The 15,459-nt window shown below is 45.8% G+C and overlaps 1 long non-coding RNA gene across 3 annotated transcripts in view; it reads right to left on the bottom strand.

Moving 5' to 3' along the window:
• The window catches only part of LOC134932353 (uncharacterized), a 231,816-nt gene that overhangs the window by 24,289 nt on the left and 192,068 nt on the right, over positions 1-15,459 (bottom strand). The window contains exon 1 of one of the 3 annotated variants that reach the window (XR_010179323.1): positions 3,102-3,305. The exons of the other annotated variants lie outside the window; for them this stretch is intronic. This is a non-coding gene — a long non-coding RNA (uncharacterized LOC134932353). Of the gene's footprint in view, positions 1-3,101; positions 3,306-15,459 lie in introns of those variants that run through there. 3 annotated transcript variants of the gene reach the window in all.

Here is a 15,459-nt window from a genome sequence, read left to right as displayed (position 1 = left end):
CCTTCCCGGGTTGCCTCTGCTGATGCTGATTTGCTATGCAGGGCAGCTTCCTGGTGTTGTGATTTTTCAGAGCCACGTAGAGGTATTACACAGTGTGGAGGCAGGTACTTGTAATCTCTGTGGTACAACAGACCCCCGCAGTGCTTTTTAACCCCTGCAGCCCTGCAATGTCTTGGACATATGAGGCGGTGAGGGAGCTTTTAAGCATTAGAGGGGAAGAGGAGATCCGGCGCCAGATCACAGGCACTGTAAAGGATGCCCAGATATTCCACAACATAGCAAAGATACTGGCCTCGCGGGGCATCATCCGTAGCCAACAACAAGTTTGAATAAGCTGAAAGGGCTAAAAAAACAGTTTAACCGCATCCATGACCACATGAACCATGAGCCATCCCGAGTTCGGTATGAAAGGTGCTGACCTGGGACGTCCCGGCTCCAAATGCTGGTGTAAATGGGACCCAACCCGGGAATGTCCCTGCATTATCCCAGGACCAAATTCCTGGGTAAGTCCCTGCATTTTTGGTATGAAAGTGGTATTCCTGTGGCTTAGGTACGAAACTCCGGCAGTTGGGAAGTCAGCGGGATCCTGATGTCTAGAATCCTGACACAACCTGATAAGAATTTTCACCCTACCCTTACCCCTAATCCTACCCCTAACCTGCAACCTAACCCTAACCTCCCCCTCCTGCAGCCTAACCCTAATAGCCCACTCCTGCAGCCTAACCATCCCCCGGCAGCCTAACCGTAACCTCCCCCACCCTCACAGCCTAATCCTCCCCTTACTGCCCCAACCATTGTACTTACCTCCGGGATGTGTGGGGATTCTGACCATCAGGATCTTGCTATCAGTCTTCTGACTGTCGGGATCCCGACCGATGGTATTTTGACCGTATCCCACTTGTGCTGAGTGCATACCTCCCAACTGTCCTGATTTTCACGGGACAGTCACATTTTTTTGGCTCTGTCCCACCCACGGGCTGCAGTGTCCCGTGTTGGGGAGGGGGGAGCAGTTGGGAGGCTCCTGTTACTCACTGCTATGCTTTTCAGAGCAGTGGTGAATAGACCATGCGCACAGCATCTATTCACAGGTGACCGAGGGAGAGAGGGCATTCCAGCAGATCACTCAGTGATGAAAATGGGGGGCATGGCGCATGAGCGCGGCACTCCCACCGAAACCATGCCCCAGTTCACATAGGCCACGTCCCTTTTCAAAGCGCGGGCGTGGCTTTGACGCACAATTGTCCCGATCACAGATTAATAAATGTTGGGAGGCATGTGAGTGTAGTATATGGCAAATTATGGATCCGATATGTTTAGTTGACATTCATCACGTCAACATGAGAATTGCATCATTGTGCTAATATTGACATGCAGCATGTAGACTTGTTTAGCCTAACTCCTATCCCAAACCCTAAACCCACAGCCTAATCCTAATCCTGCCCCCACAGCCTAACCCTAACCCCAGCATTCTGTAGATGTCCCATGTTGACATTGTTCTGTGTTGACATTCTGCAGATGTCAAGATCATAGAAAAACTTGCTATTGGCACAAATCTGTGTGTGTGTAGCAAATAAAACAAAGGGGATTTTGTCATATTTTGATCAAACATTTAAGCTTGCAGCCTGTCGTCAAAGGACCCCAGTTCTCTGCAAGCCTTCACTAGTACATACACATTGCATATAACTGTGTACTCACCTCCTAGATACATAGGGGAACATCTATACAGGGCAGGTTTGTGAGCTGCAACCAACTAGCCTCAACTGAAAGTTACCATGATAGCACTAGGCATTTTTTTTTCAATATTAATTGTTATTAAGGTTTTTTCAAACATAAAGTAAGGGGGTGGGGGTACAGAAGAGAAAAAAAGGGGACGGAGAGGGAAAAAGGAGTGGGGGGGTACACACATTGTTTGATATGGGGAAAAAAGGAACCTGTACAAAACAGCTAACATTCCAAAGTATATCGAGAGGGCAGTAAAAGGCGTGTTACAACAACCCAACGGTGAGAGGAGAGTCATGTATCTCAATTAAATAAATTATCCAAGATTGCCGACAGAGTCTGGAAATCGTTTAAACCAGTAATCGCTCCATGGAAGCCAGCGAATAAGTGGACACGAGGGGGAGGAACAATATGCAACCCCTGCTGTTTCAAATTCGTAGTGAGAATGCACGGCTTTTTCTATTGAAGCTATAGTCGGAATCGCAGTGGAGCGCCAGTGACGGGCTATCAGTAATTTAGTAGAGATGAGTATATGACCCAGTACATATTGATCACTAGGTGACAAGCCGCCGCAATAGAGATGGAGGATAACCAGTCTTGGATGTGGGGTTATACGATGGCCTAAGACAGATGCAATCAATTGAAATACGAAATTCCAGAGAGGAGCGAGTACCGGACATTCCCAGAAAACATGCAATAGTGTTCCCACCTTACCGCAGTTGCGCCAGCAGAGGTCAGAGGTGGAGGGTTGCATCATATGTAAACGTGAGGGTGTGAAGTATAAGCGATGCAGCATTTTATAAAACAATTCAATATGTGAAACGCATTTAGACACTTTAAAGCAGGTGCGAAAAACCGTCTCCCATTCTTCTGCGGAGATGGGGCAGTTGAGGTCAGTCTCCCATTTAATTTGGAATGGGGCTTTCTGTCGGGAGGGGGGGCTGATAATAAAATTGTACCACTTAGATATGCCTCCTGTAACCTCCCCTGTACTAAAGAAGCTCTGGATTAACTTGGGCAATGGGAGGACTTGATAAGGAGGACTGGAGGAGCTTTGTAGCCAGTGTCTAAGTTGCAAGTATTTATAAAATTCACTATGAGGTAAGGCATATTTCATGGTATCGACATTGTGACTACATCCCAAAATTATACATTTATTAAAATAAAAATCTATATTGCATTCAAGAAGAAAAAAATGGAAGCCAACTTCTAAGACAATTTATAACACAGGACCTGATTCAGATTGACAGAGAGCGTTCCTGGGTGATAACGGGAGTGGCCACTCAACCACAAGCGTGTTGAGACCATTTTGGTGGGGTGGTGTCACAATTTACGATTGCGGTCTCATATGTACAGTAGTTAACATGGCTTGGGCGTCTTACTTTCAACGGTCGGTGGGCATCTCAGTGCAAATCCTGGCAGCTGCATATTCTCACACAATGGCTGCATACAAGATCACAGCTGTGACTGCATTTGTGACCATCTCTGAATTAGGCCCATAGTTCGGTGAAAATGAATACTATATAGAAACATGGAGGGTTATTCAGAGTTGATCGCAGCAGCAAACGTGTTGGCAGTTGGGCAAAACCATGTGCACTGCAGGGGGGCAGATATAACATTTGCACAGATAGTTAGATTTGGGTGGGTTATTTTGTTTCTGTGCAGGGTAAATACTGGCTGCTTTATTTTTACACTGCAATTTAGATTTCCGTCTGAACACACCCCACCCATATCTAACTCTCTGCACATGTTATATCTCCCCCCCCCCCCACCCCTGCAGTGCACATGGTTTTGCCCAACTGCTCACAAATGTGCTGCTGCGATCAACTCAGAATTATGCTCATAGAGTAAAGGTATACAATGCAGCTATAAGACTGCTTGTGCCAGCATGATAGTCTGTATAGGGGTTACTTGGGTGTATTGAGGGTTTTGTGTTCACACAATTACAGGGGCTACATGGAAAGGATTGTAAAATTAGTTTCAAACTGCTTTTGGCTGATGAGCCTTCAATATTGAGAGTCAAGCCTGGGATCGACTAAATGACAATCGTGGTGTACTATCAGCTCACATTGCTATCTATTTTCACTACGAATTCAACAGCTGTATAGGGGCCAAGTGCATATTACGATTTCACTATTACTTCGTTTGAATTTCCTTTTAATAAAAGCAAGTCTGACAGAGACAGTTATTCAGGCTAAAACGCCAATACTGACACGTTATTGAAGGTTGAAGGATGATCGAAAAGACAATGAAGTCTACTGACCCTTCTGGCAAATGCCAGAATTGCTGGATTCCCAGGCAAGACCTGTTGGAAAGAAATCTGATCATGAAGCACTGGCGTATTTATAATGGGTGCAGTGTGCACGGTGCACACGGACCCTCTGGGTCCAGGGGCCCCCACAACGCACATCCTGCACCCATTATTTATAATAGTTACCCTCCAGAGTCCCGCACCAAAGCTGCAGTGCTGCAGGAATCACTGAACCATTTTTTCGGTGTTATGCGCAGTAGGAAAATCACTGGGAAAATGGCCACTGTGCCATTTTCCTGGAGAACTGCGCATGCGCTCTAGACTCTAGGACCCTAGTGCCCAAAGTCACAGTGCTGCCACCGGCTAGAGAGGAGGGGGCCCTGATAAAGCCTGCACACGGGCCTCCTCCTCTCTAGATACGCCCTGAAGGATACATGAAAAGGGCAGATTAAGGTTTATGGGGTCGGCATATTAAAGTGTTCATTGCTCATATCATTTGTTCATTATTATTTGTACTACACCCGTGTTCACAGTAGTGATGTGCACCGGACATTTTTCGGGTTTTGTGTTTTGGTTTTGGATTCGGTTCCGCGGCCGTGTTTTGGATTCGGACGCGTTTTGGCAAAACCTCACCGAAATTTTTTTGTCGGATTCGGGTGTGTTTTGGATTCGGGTGTTTTTTTTTAAAAAAACCCCTAAAAAACAGCTTAAATCATAGGATTTGGGGGTCATTTTGATCCCATAGTATTATTAACCTCAATTACCATAATTTCCACTCATTTCCAGTCTATTCTGAACACCTCACACCTCACAATATTATTTTTAGTCCTACAATTTGCACCGAGGTCGCTGGATGGCTAAGCTAAGCGACACAAGTGGCCGACACAAACACCTGGCCCATCTAGGAGTGGCACTGCAGTGTCAGGCAGGATGGCACTTCAAAAAAATTGTCCCCAAACAGCACATGATGCAAAGAAAAAAAGAGGCGCACCAAGGTCGCTGTGTGACTAAGCTAGGCGACACAAGTGGCCGACACAAACACCTGGCCCATCTAGGAGTGGCACTACAGTGTCAGGCAGGATGGCACTTCAAAAAAATACTCCCCAAACAGCACATGATGCAAAGAAAAAAAGAGGCGCACCAAGGTCGCTGTGTGACTAAGCTAAGCGACACAAGTGGCCGACACAAACACCTGGCCCATCTAGGAGTGGCACTGCAGTGTCAGGCAGGATGGCACTTCAAAAAAATTGTCCCCAAACAGCACATGATGCAAAGAAAAATGAAAGAAAAAAGAAGTGCAAGATGGAATTGTCCTTGGGCCCTCCCACCCACCCTTATGTTGTATAAACAGGACATGCACACTTTAACGAACCCATCATTTCAGCGACAGGGTCTGCCACACGACTGTGACTGAAATGACTGGTTGGTTTGGGCCCCCACCAAAAAAGAAGCAATCAATCTCTCCTTGCACAAACTGGCTCTACAGAGGCAAGATGTCCACCTCATCATCATCCTCCGATTTCTCACCCCTTTCACTGTGTACATCCCCCTCCTCACAGATTATTAATTCGTCCCCACTGGAATCCACCATCTCAGGTCCCCGTGTACTTTCTGTAGGCAATTGCTGCTGGTGAATGTCTCCACGGAGGAATTGATTATAATTAATTTTGATGAACATCATCTTCTCCACATTTTCTGGAAGTAACCTCGTACGCCGATTGCTGACAAGGTGAGCGGCTGCACTAAACACTCTTTCGGAGTACACACTGGAGGGAGGGCAACTTAGGTAGAATAAAGCCAGTTTGTGCAAGGGCCTCCAAATTGCCTCTTTTTCCTGCCAGTATACGTATGGACTGTCTGACGTGCCTACTTGGATGCGGTCACTCATATAATCCTCCACCATTCTTTCAATGGTGAGAGAATCATATGCAGTGACAGTAGACGACATGTCAGTAATCGTTGGCAGGTCCTTCAGTCCGGACCAGATGTCAGCACTCGCTCCAGACTGCCCTGCATCACCGCCAGCGGGTGGGCTCGGAATTCTTAGCCTTTTCCTCGCACCCCCAGTTGCGGGAGAATGTGAAGGAGGAGCTGTTGACGGGTCACGTTCCGCTTGACTTGACAATTTTCTCACCAGCAGGTCTTTGAACCTCTGCAGACTTGTGTCTGCCGGAAAGAGAGATACAACGTAGGTTTTAAATCTAGGATCGAGCACGGTGGCCAAAATGTAGTGCTCTGATTTCAACAGATTGACCACCCGTGAATCCTGGTTAAGCGAATTAAGGGCTCCATCCACAAGTCCCACATGCCTAGCCGAATCGCTCTGTTTTAGCTCCTCCTTCAATTTCTCCAGCTTCTTCTGCAAAAGCCTGATGAGGGGAATGACCTGACTCAGGCTGGCAGTGTCTAAACTGACTTCACGTGTGGCAAGTTCAAAGGGTTGCAGAACCTTGCACAACGTTGAAATCATTCTCCACTGCGCTTGAGTCAGGTGCATTCCCTCTCTTTTGCCTATATCGTGGGCAGATGTATAGGCTTGAATGGCCTTTTGCTGCTCCTCCATCCTCTGAAGCATATAGAGGGTTGAATTCCACCTCGTTACCACCTCTTGCTTCAGATGATGGCAGGGCAGGTTCAGGAATGTTTGGTGGTGCTCCAGTCTTCTGTACGCGGTGCCTGAATGCCGAAAGTGGCCCGCAATTCTTCGGGCCACCGACAGCATCTCTTGCACGCCCCTGTTGTTTTTTAAATAATTCTGCACCACCAAATTCAATGTATGTGCAAAACATGGGACGTGCTGGAATTTGCCCAGATGTAATGCACGCACAATATTGCTGGCGTTGTCCGATGTCACAAATCCCCAGGAGAGTCCAATTGGGGTAAGCCATTCTGCGATGATCTTCCTCAGTTCCCGTAAGAGGTTGTCAGCTGTGTGCCTCTTATGTAAAGCGGTGATACAAAGTGTAGCCTGCCTAGGAACGAGTTGGCGTTTGCGAGATGCTGCTACTGGTGCCGCTGCTGCTGTTCTTGCTGCGGGAGGCAATACATCTACCCAGTGGGCTGTCACATTCATATAGTCCTGAGTCTGCCCTGCTCCACTTGTCCACATGTCCGTGGTTAAGTGGACATTGGGTACAACTGCATTTTTTAGGACACTGGTGAGTCTTTTTCTGAGGTCTGTGTACATTTTCGGTATCGCCTGCCTAGAGAAATGGAACCTAGATGGTATTTGGTACCGGGGACACAGTACCTCAATCAAGTCTATAGTTGCCTCTGAATTAACGATGGATACCGGAACCACGTTTCTCACCGCCCAGGCTGCCAAGGCCTGAGTTATCTGCTTTGCAGCAGGATGACTGCTGTGATATTTCATCTTCCTCGCAAAGGACTGTTGGACAGTCAATTGCTTACTGGAAGTAGTACAAGTGGTCTTCCGACTTCCCCTCTGGGATGACGATCGACTCCCAGCAGCAACAACAGCAGCGCCAGCAGCAGTAGGCGTTACACTCAAGGATGCATCGGAGGAATCCCAGGCAAAGGACTCATCAGACTTGACAGTGACATGGCTTGCAGGACTATTGGCTTTCCTGGGTAAGGAGTAAATTGACACTGAGGGAGTTGGTGGTGTGGTTTGCAGGAGCTTGGTTACAAGAGGAAGGGATTTAGTGGTCAGTGGACTGCTTCCGCTGTCACCCAAAGTTTTTGAACTTGTCACTGACTTATGATGAATGCGCTGCAGGTGACGTATAAGGGAGGATGTTCCGAGGTGGTTAACGTCCTTACCCCTACTTATTACAGCTTGACAAAGGCAACACATGGCTTGACACCTGTTGTCCGCATTTGTGTTGAAATAATTCCACACCGAAGAGTTGATTTTTTTTTGTATTTTGACCAGGCATGTCAATGGCCATATTCGTCCCACGGACAACAGGTGTCCCCCCGGGTGCCTGACTTAAACAAACCACCTCACCATCAGAATCCTCCTTGTCAATTTCCTCCCCAGCGCCAGCAACACCCATATCCTCATCCTGGTGTACTTCAACAGTGACATCTTCAATTTGACTATCAGGAACTGGACTGCGGGTGCTCCTTCCAGCACTTGCAGGGGGCGTGCAAATGGTGGAAGGCGCAAGCTCTTCCCGTCCAGTGTTGGGAAGGTCAGGCATCGCAACCGACACAATTGGACTCTCCTTGGGTATTTGTGATTTAGAAGAACGCATAGTTCTTTGCTGTGCTTTTGCCAGCTTAAGTCTTTTCATTTTTCTAGTGAGAGGATGAGTGCTTCCATCCTCATGTGAAGCTGAACCACTAGCCATGAACATAGGCCAGGGCCTCAGCCGTTCCTTGCCACTCCGTGTCGTAAATGGCATATTGGCAAGTTTACGCTTCTCCTCAGACGATTTTAATTTTGATTTTTGGGTCATTTTACTGAACTTTTGTTTTTTGGATTTTACATGCTCTCTACTATGACATTGGGCATCGGCCTTGGCAGACGACGTTGATGGCATTTCATCGTCTCGGCCATGACTAGTGGCAGCAGCTTCAGCACGAGGTGGAAGTGGATCTTGATCTTTCCCTATTTTAACCTCCACATTTTTGTTCTCCATTTTTTAATGTGTGGAATTATATGCCAGTATCAATAGCAATGGCCTACTACTATATTTACTGCGCACAACTGAAATGCACCACAGGTATGGATGGATAGTATACTTGACGACACAGAGGTAGGTACAGCAGTGGCCTTCCGTACTGCTATATATAGTATACTGGTGGTCACTGTCAGCAAACTGCAAAACTAAAATGCACCACAGGTATAGAATGTAGATGGATAGTATACTTAATGAATGACGACACAGAGGTAGGTACAGCAGTGGCCTACCGTACTGCTATATATAGTATACTGGTGGTCACTGTGTCAGCAAACTGCAAAACTAAAATGCACCACAGGTATAGAATGTAGATGGATAGTATACTTAATGAATGACGACACAGAGGTAGGTACAGCAGTGGCCTACCGTACTGCTATATATAGTATACTGGTGGTCACTGTGTCAGCAAACTGCAAAACTAAAATGCACCACAGGTATAGAATGTAGATGGATAGTATACTTAATGAATGACGACACAGAGGTAGGTACAGCAGTGGCCTACCGTACTGCTATATATAGTATACTGGTGGTCACTGTGTCAGCAAACTGCAAAACTAAAATGCACCACAGGTATAGAATGTAGATGGATAGTATACTTAATGAATGACGACACATAGGTAGGTACAGCAGTGGCCTACCATACTGCTATATATAGTATACTGGTGGTCACTGTGTCAGGAAACTGCAAAACTAAAATGCACCACAGGTATAGAATGTAGATGGATAGTATACTTAATGAATGACGACACAGAGGTAGGTACAGCAGTGGCCTACCGTACTGCTATATATAGTATACTGGTGGTCACTGTGTCAGCAAACTGCAAAACTAAAATGCACCACATGTATAGAATGTAGATGGATAGTATACTTAATGAATGACGACACAGAGGTAGGTACAGCAGTGGCCTACCGTACTGCTATATATAGTATACTGGTGGTCACTGTGTCAGCAAACTGCAAAACTAAAATGCACCACAGGTATAGAATGTAGATGGATAGTATACTTAATGAATGATGACACAGAGGTAGGTACAGCAGTGGCCTACCGTACTGCTATATATAGTATACTGGTGGTCACTGTGTCAGCAAACTGCAAAACTAAAAATGCACCACAGGTATAGAATGTAGATAGATAGTATACTTAATGAATGACGACACAGAGGTAGGTACAGCAGTGGCCTACCGTACTGCTATATATAGTGTACTGGTGGTCACTGTGTCAGCAAACTGCAAAACTAAAATGCACCACAGGTATAGAATGTAGATGGATAGTATACTTAATGAATGACGACACAGAGGTAGGTACAGCAGTGGCCTACCGTACTGCTATATATAGTATACAGGTGGTCACTGTGTCAGCAAACTGCAAAACTAAAATGCACCACAGGTATAGAATGTAGATGGATAGTATACTTAATGAATGACGACACAGAGGTAGGTACAGCAGTGGCCTACCGTACTGCTATATATAGTATACTGGTGGTCACTGTGTCAGCAAACTGCAAAACTAAAATGCACTACTCTCCACCTGAACCACCCCACAGAGTCTCCCTGGATATTTACGAGCCCCTGCACGGAAGACCCTGACCGCTGGCTGGCCCAGGTTGGGAGCCCGGAATTACGGGACTAGGGAGGAAGCATACGACCCGTGGCCCTGCTTTGTTCCCTCGTGTATATCATCCGATTTCCCAGGATCACGCAGTTTTACACCCGTTGCTAACCACTACAATATATAGGGTGCGACTCCCCCCGTGAAGATATGCCCTTTTAACACCATGTCTATCTCACCGTCGCTTCCTGCCTGAATAACCACTCACTACGGTCATCCTCTTTTTACCTGTATGATCTACTAACTCCTCTCGGGACGTCTCGACATGCCTCCAAAGAAGTCGAAGGGGTCTAAATCTGCTTCACAAGTGAATTTTTTTGGGTCCTCCTCCTCCGGTAAGAAGACCCATGCACCCCTTTCCTCGCCGACTCTGGCTCAATCATCTCAATCAACTTCATCAAAAATATGCAACACGGCTAACGCCGCACAAGTTGATATGGACTCTCTGGATGGCCCGGTCACGTTACGCTCTATCCACTCCTTGTTAGCCTCTTTCAAGTCTGACATTTCATCTGAGCTTAGATCTAATATACAAGCTCTCCGCTCTGATATCTCTGAAATCGGTGACAGAACGGACCACATTGAGCATAAGATGGAGGAGCTGGTAACATCACACAATGATTTGATTTCCGCACATGACTCTCTCCTGGAGGAGGTCACTAACACCCGGGACAAAACTACAGATTTAGAGGACCGCTCACGTAGGAATAATATAAAAATAAGAGGCATCCCTGATGGTGTTTCAAATGCTGACTTGTATGGATACGCCACCGATCTTTTCCATAAATTGATACCTGATGTTCCGCTACCTGATCTCCTGATCGACAGGATCCATAGACTCCCGAAGTCTAGACAAGCACCTGCTCAGGCCTCCCGGGACACACTTCTCAGGGTTCATTTTTTTTCACATTAAGGAAAAGATCCTGCGTGCAGCACTGCCCTCTTCACCTACGGCGACTTGTCTGGATTCTCTTCAACTTTTCCAGGACCTGTCTCCAGCGACTATGGCCAAAAGGCGATCATTCTCTAACATCACATCAGCCCTACGGAAAGCTGCAGTCCAATATAAGTGGGGATTCCCTACTAAGCTGATTGTGCTACGTAATGGTATTACTACCGTCATCACCTCACCTGAGGATGGACCTAAAATTCTGAAAAAATGGGACATCCTTCTCGATATGCAACCTGTTCCCCCCGCTACATCACCGAAACGGATAGCCCAAGACTGGACATTGGCTCCGGGCTGAGAATCACCTGGGAATAACCATATGATAATTATTATTTAGCCTTTGTTTTTCCCCCCACAGGTTTATCTGTGGCTATGTGTTCATTATAGGCGATGCTTTTCGTCGGATGTTCCAATGTTTTCGTTAAAACTTAGATAGAAGTAGAACTGTTCATGTTTCAATTAGATAGTAAACGTCCACTTCTCCTTATTTTAGGATGACCTTATTTATTAATCTTATCTATTTTTGCGATTGATAATCATTTGTTAAGTATGTTCTGGTTTGGAGGCGACGGTGGGTAATTTTGGCTGGTATGCCACCCACCCACACCTGTCCGTCACGATACCCATGTGACGGGATCTCTAGCTCCTTTATGGATGCTATTTCTGTTTTTTTCCCATGTTTTATTTCTTGTTCTGTTTTCTCTTCTCATATTCTTCTCCTTACTGATGTTGACTTTACTTCTTCTGTCTTAGAGGACTGTGCTGCTATGTATTATACTTGGATGCAAGTGTTACTGATGCTTTTCGCTGTGCTATCTATCACCCCCTCATACCCTCCCACATGGCCACCTTTTTAAGTCTTAATGTTAAAGGGCTCAACTCACCCCATAAGAGGCGCCTGGCTCTAAAATATTTTGCAGATCAAAAGGCGGACGTAGTAGCTATACAGGAATCCCACTTCCCACTGCACTCCCCTCCTCAGTTCTCCAATACCAATTACCCGGTTCACTATGTCTCCTGTGGGCCGTTTAAGAGGAACGGTGTCGCTATCCTTTTCCATAAATCGTGCTCTTTCCAATTGGAGGGTAAGTGGGTAGATGGCAATGGCAGATATCTGATTCTAGTGGGGAAACTGCGAACTAAATATGTCACTTTGGTCTCCCTTTATGCCCCTAATTCTAATCAACCCCGGTTCCTGAAATCCTTTTTTCAAAAGCTGTATAGTGTCAAGAAAGGTGCGGTTTTCCTGATGGGTGACTTTAATTTAGCCCCTGACCCTAATCTAGACAAATCCTCGAAACTTGATAAACAGTCTGCTAACGCAGCCAAAGCCCTGGCCTCCTCTTTTTCACACCTACTAACCGAATTTGACTTATATGATGCTTGGAGGGTCAGGAATATAGGTGCTAGAGACTATACATTTTATTCGGCAGTGCATAGATCCTATTCTAGGATCGATTTGCTCCTGACGGATAAATGGACATTACAATCAATTCCTAACGTCAAAATATTGCCGATATCGTGGTCAGACCATGCGCCATTACTTTGGTCTTGGTCATACAAAACGCCTATCCCCACAACACGCTCTTGGAGGTTGCGGGATTACATTTTGAAAGATGAGGACGGAGTCTCTATATTACGAGAGGCCTTGTCTTCTTATCTAGACACCAATAGCCCCGCTGATACCTCTATTTCCAATCATTGGTGTGCCCTTAAAGCAGTCCTGAGAGGTGCAGCTATCCATGCCTCAGCTCACATAGCGCGCCGAGACCGGGAAGTTCAGTTGGCTTATGAGTTGGAGGTGACGACGCTAGAAACCAAACATAAACAATCCCCTGCCGACGATCTCACCCTTGCGTCCCTGACTGAAGCAAAGAGGAAATTAAACAGTCTCTACCTTTTGCACGTACAAAGAGCAGTCTCTAACCTAAATCAAAAATATTACACATTAGGTAATAGGGCGGGTAAATTACTGGCGCGGAAACTCAGAGGGAAAAACCTTATCAATAGAATTAAATACTTGACAAACCCAGATGGATCGCTGTCCCTGAACCCTAAAGATATTGCAAACCAATTTGCCTCTTATTATAGGAAACTGTACAATCTCAAACATGATCCCCTCACCCCGCAACCTTCCTTGCAGCTTATACGGTCTTTCCTAGATTCCATTAATCTGCCTTCCATTTCCCCTGATGATGCTTCCACACTTTGCACACCCTGGACTGAGAGAGAAATTCAGACTTCCCTGAAAGCCCTCAAAAAAGACAAGGCCCCTGGGCCAGATGGGTTTATTAATCTCTTTTACATTATCTTCCAAGACTCACTCTCCCCACTTCTTCTTAATCTGTACAATGACGCTTCCTCTAACCCTTTCCCTAGAGAAATGTTGGAGGCACAGGTAATAACGATTCTCAAACCTGGCAAGAACCCATCTCTCTGCGCAAATTATAGACCCATAGCACTTTTGAACACAGATATTAAGTTGTATGCCAAACTGCTTGCAAATAGACTGAATCCGTTGATCCCCACATTGATTCATCAAGATCAAGTGGGTTTCACTATTGGTCGCCAAGCCCCTGACAATACCAGGAGAGTCTTCTCCCTTCTGGAGGCTCGCTCCACATCGCGGGAGCCCTTATTATTGCTTTCCCTTGACGCGGAGAAAGCTTTTGACAGGATCCATTGGTTATACATGTCAGAAGTTCTTGCCAGGTTTGGGTTCACGGGACAATTTTTACAGAATGTCCTACGCCTATATACGCACCCCTCAGCGCACGTTTTTAGTAATGGGTTTTTATCCGATTCTTTCCCCATCACCAACGGCACTCGTCAGGGATGTCCACTGTCACCATTAATTTTCATTTTAGCAATAGAACCTCTGGCAGAGAAAATTAGAGCGTCCACCCTAGTTAGCGGAGTTTCCATAGGTCCCACGCAACATAAGATTTGCCTGTTTGCAGATGATGTCCTGCTGTTTGTAACTAAGCCTGAATCTTCTCTCCCAGCTATCCACGATATCCTGCAGGACTACTCTAAAATCTCCTATTATAAACTGAATACGGCTAAAACTGAGGCCTTGGCATTTGACATTGAACCGATCCCACTCCAATCCCTACAATCTACATATCCCTACGCCTGGCAGGACTCTTCCCTCCAATACCTTGGGATCAAGATCCCTTCCAGTTCTCATTCCACGGTGGAGTGTAACTACCTTCCTCTCTTGGGCCACTTCCAAACCCTCACCAAACAGTGGACGAACTATGAAATCTCTTGGTTGGGGCGCCTTTCATCAATTAAAATGATGCTCCTCCCTAAAATTCTTTACCTGTTTAGAGCCATACCTTACTTAGTACCGCTTGCTCTCCTTAACAAATTCTATTCTGTCATGTCTACTTTTATTTGGAAGGGTAAAAAACCCAGGATAGCTAGAAACCGCTTGTTTAGATCCAAAGGTAGCGGGGGTCTTGCATTCCCTAACCTTGAACTCTATCAGCATGCATGTCTCCTTGATCAGTTAAAGGACTGGCTCCGGACTGAGTCCGTAAAACCCTGGGTAGATATTGAAAGACATATGTGCACAGGATTCCCTCTTCCAGATTTAATCTGGGTCAAACCCTTACATAGACCCCCCTCTACCAAACTTATGAGGAGTATAACTAATTCTCTTAAGGTCTGGGACAGATTGGTCACTAATCTGGGCGACTGCCCGCTGCCCTCTACGCACCTATCCATTTTGGCAATTTCCAAACTACTCCCAGACCTTCCATTGCGGAACTGGCGGGAGCTCGGGGTTCAGCTGGTCAGGGACTTGTATGATAAATCAGAGCTTAAAACCTTCCAACAGCTACAAACCCAATATTTGATACCGTCAAAGGACTTTTATAAATATCTACGTATCCGACACTGGATTAGGGCGAATATGCCTGATCCTCTCTCCTCCCCTACTCCCCCTCCATATATCTTGAGTAACTTTTCCTCCATACACCACAAAGGTGGTATATCTCAGTGGTATGTTACGCTCCTCTCCCCGCTCAATGATGTGAAACTACATATTCAAACACGGTGGGAATCAGAATTTAATATTCTTCTGACAGATCAGGAATGGGAAAATATTTTTATGAATATTTTTAAAATGTCTCGGTGCATTAATCACACTGAAATGATGTTCAAATTAATTCATGGCCTTTATCACACACCTGATAAACTACATAGGATCTGGCCAGATTCCTCTAAATTTTGTTGGAGGCAATGTGGATTAGAAGGTACTTTAATTCACACATTT

This window comes from Pseudophryne corroboree, chromosome 6 (genome assembly GCF_028390025.1).
Source record: "Pseudophryne corroboree isolate aPseCor3 chromosome 6, aPseCor3.hap2, whole genome shotgun sequence".
Lineage (NCBI taxonomy): Eukaryota > Metazoa > Chordata > Amphibia > Anura > Myobatrachidae > Pseudophryne > Pseudophryne corroboree.
Note: the sequence above shows the minus strand (reverse complement) of the source record. Positions and strands in the feature narration are given on the sequence as shown.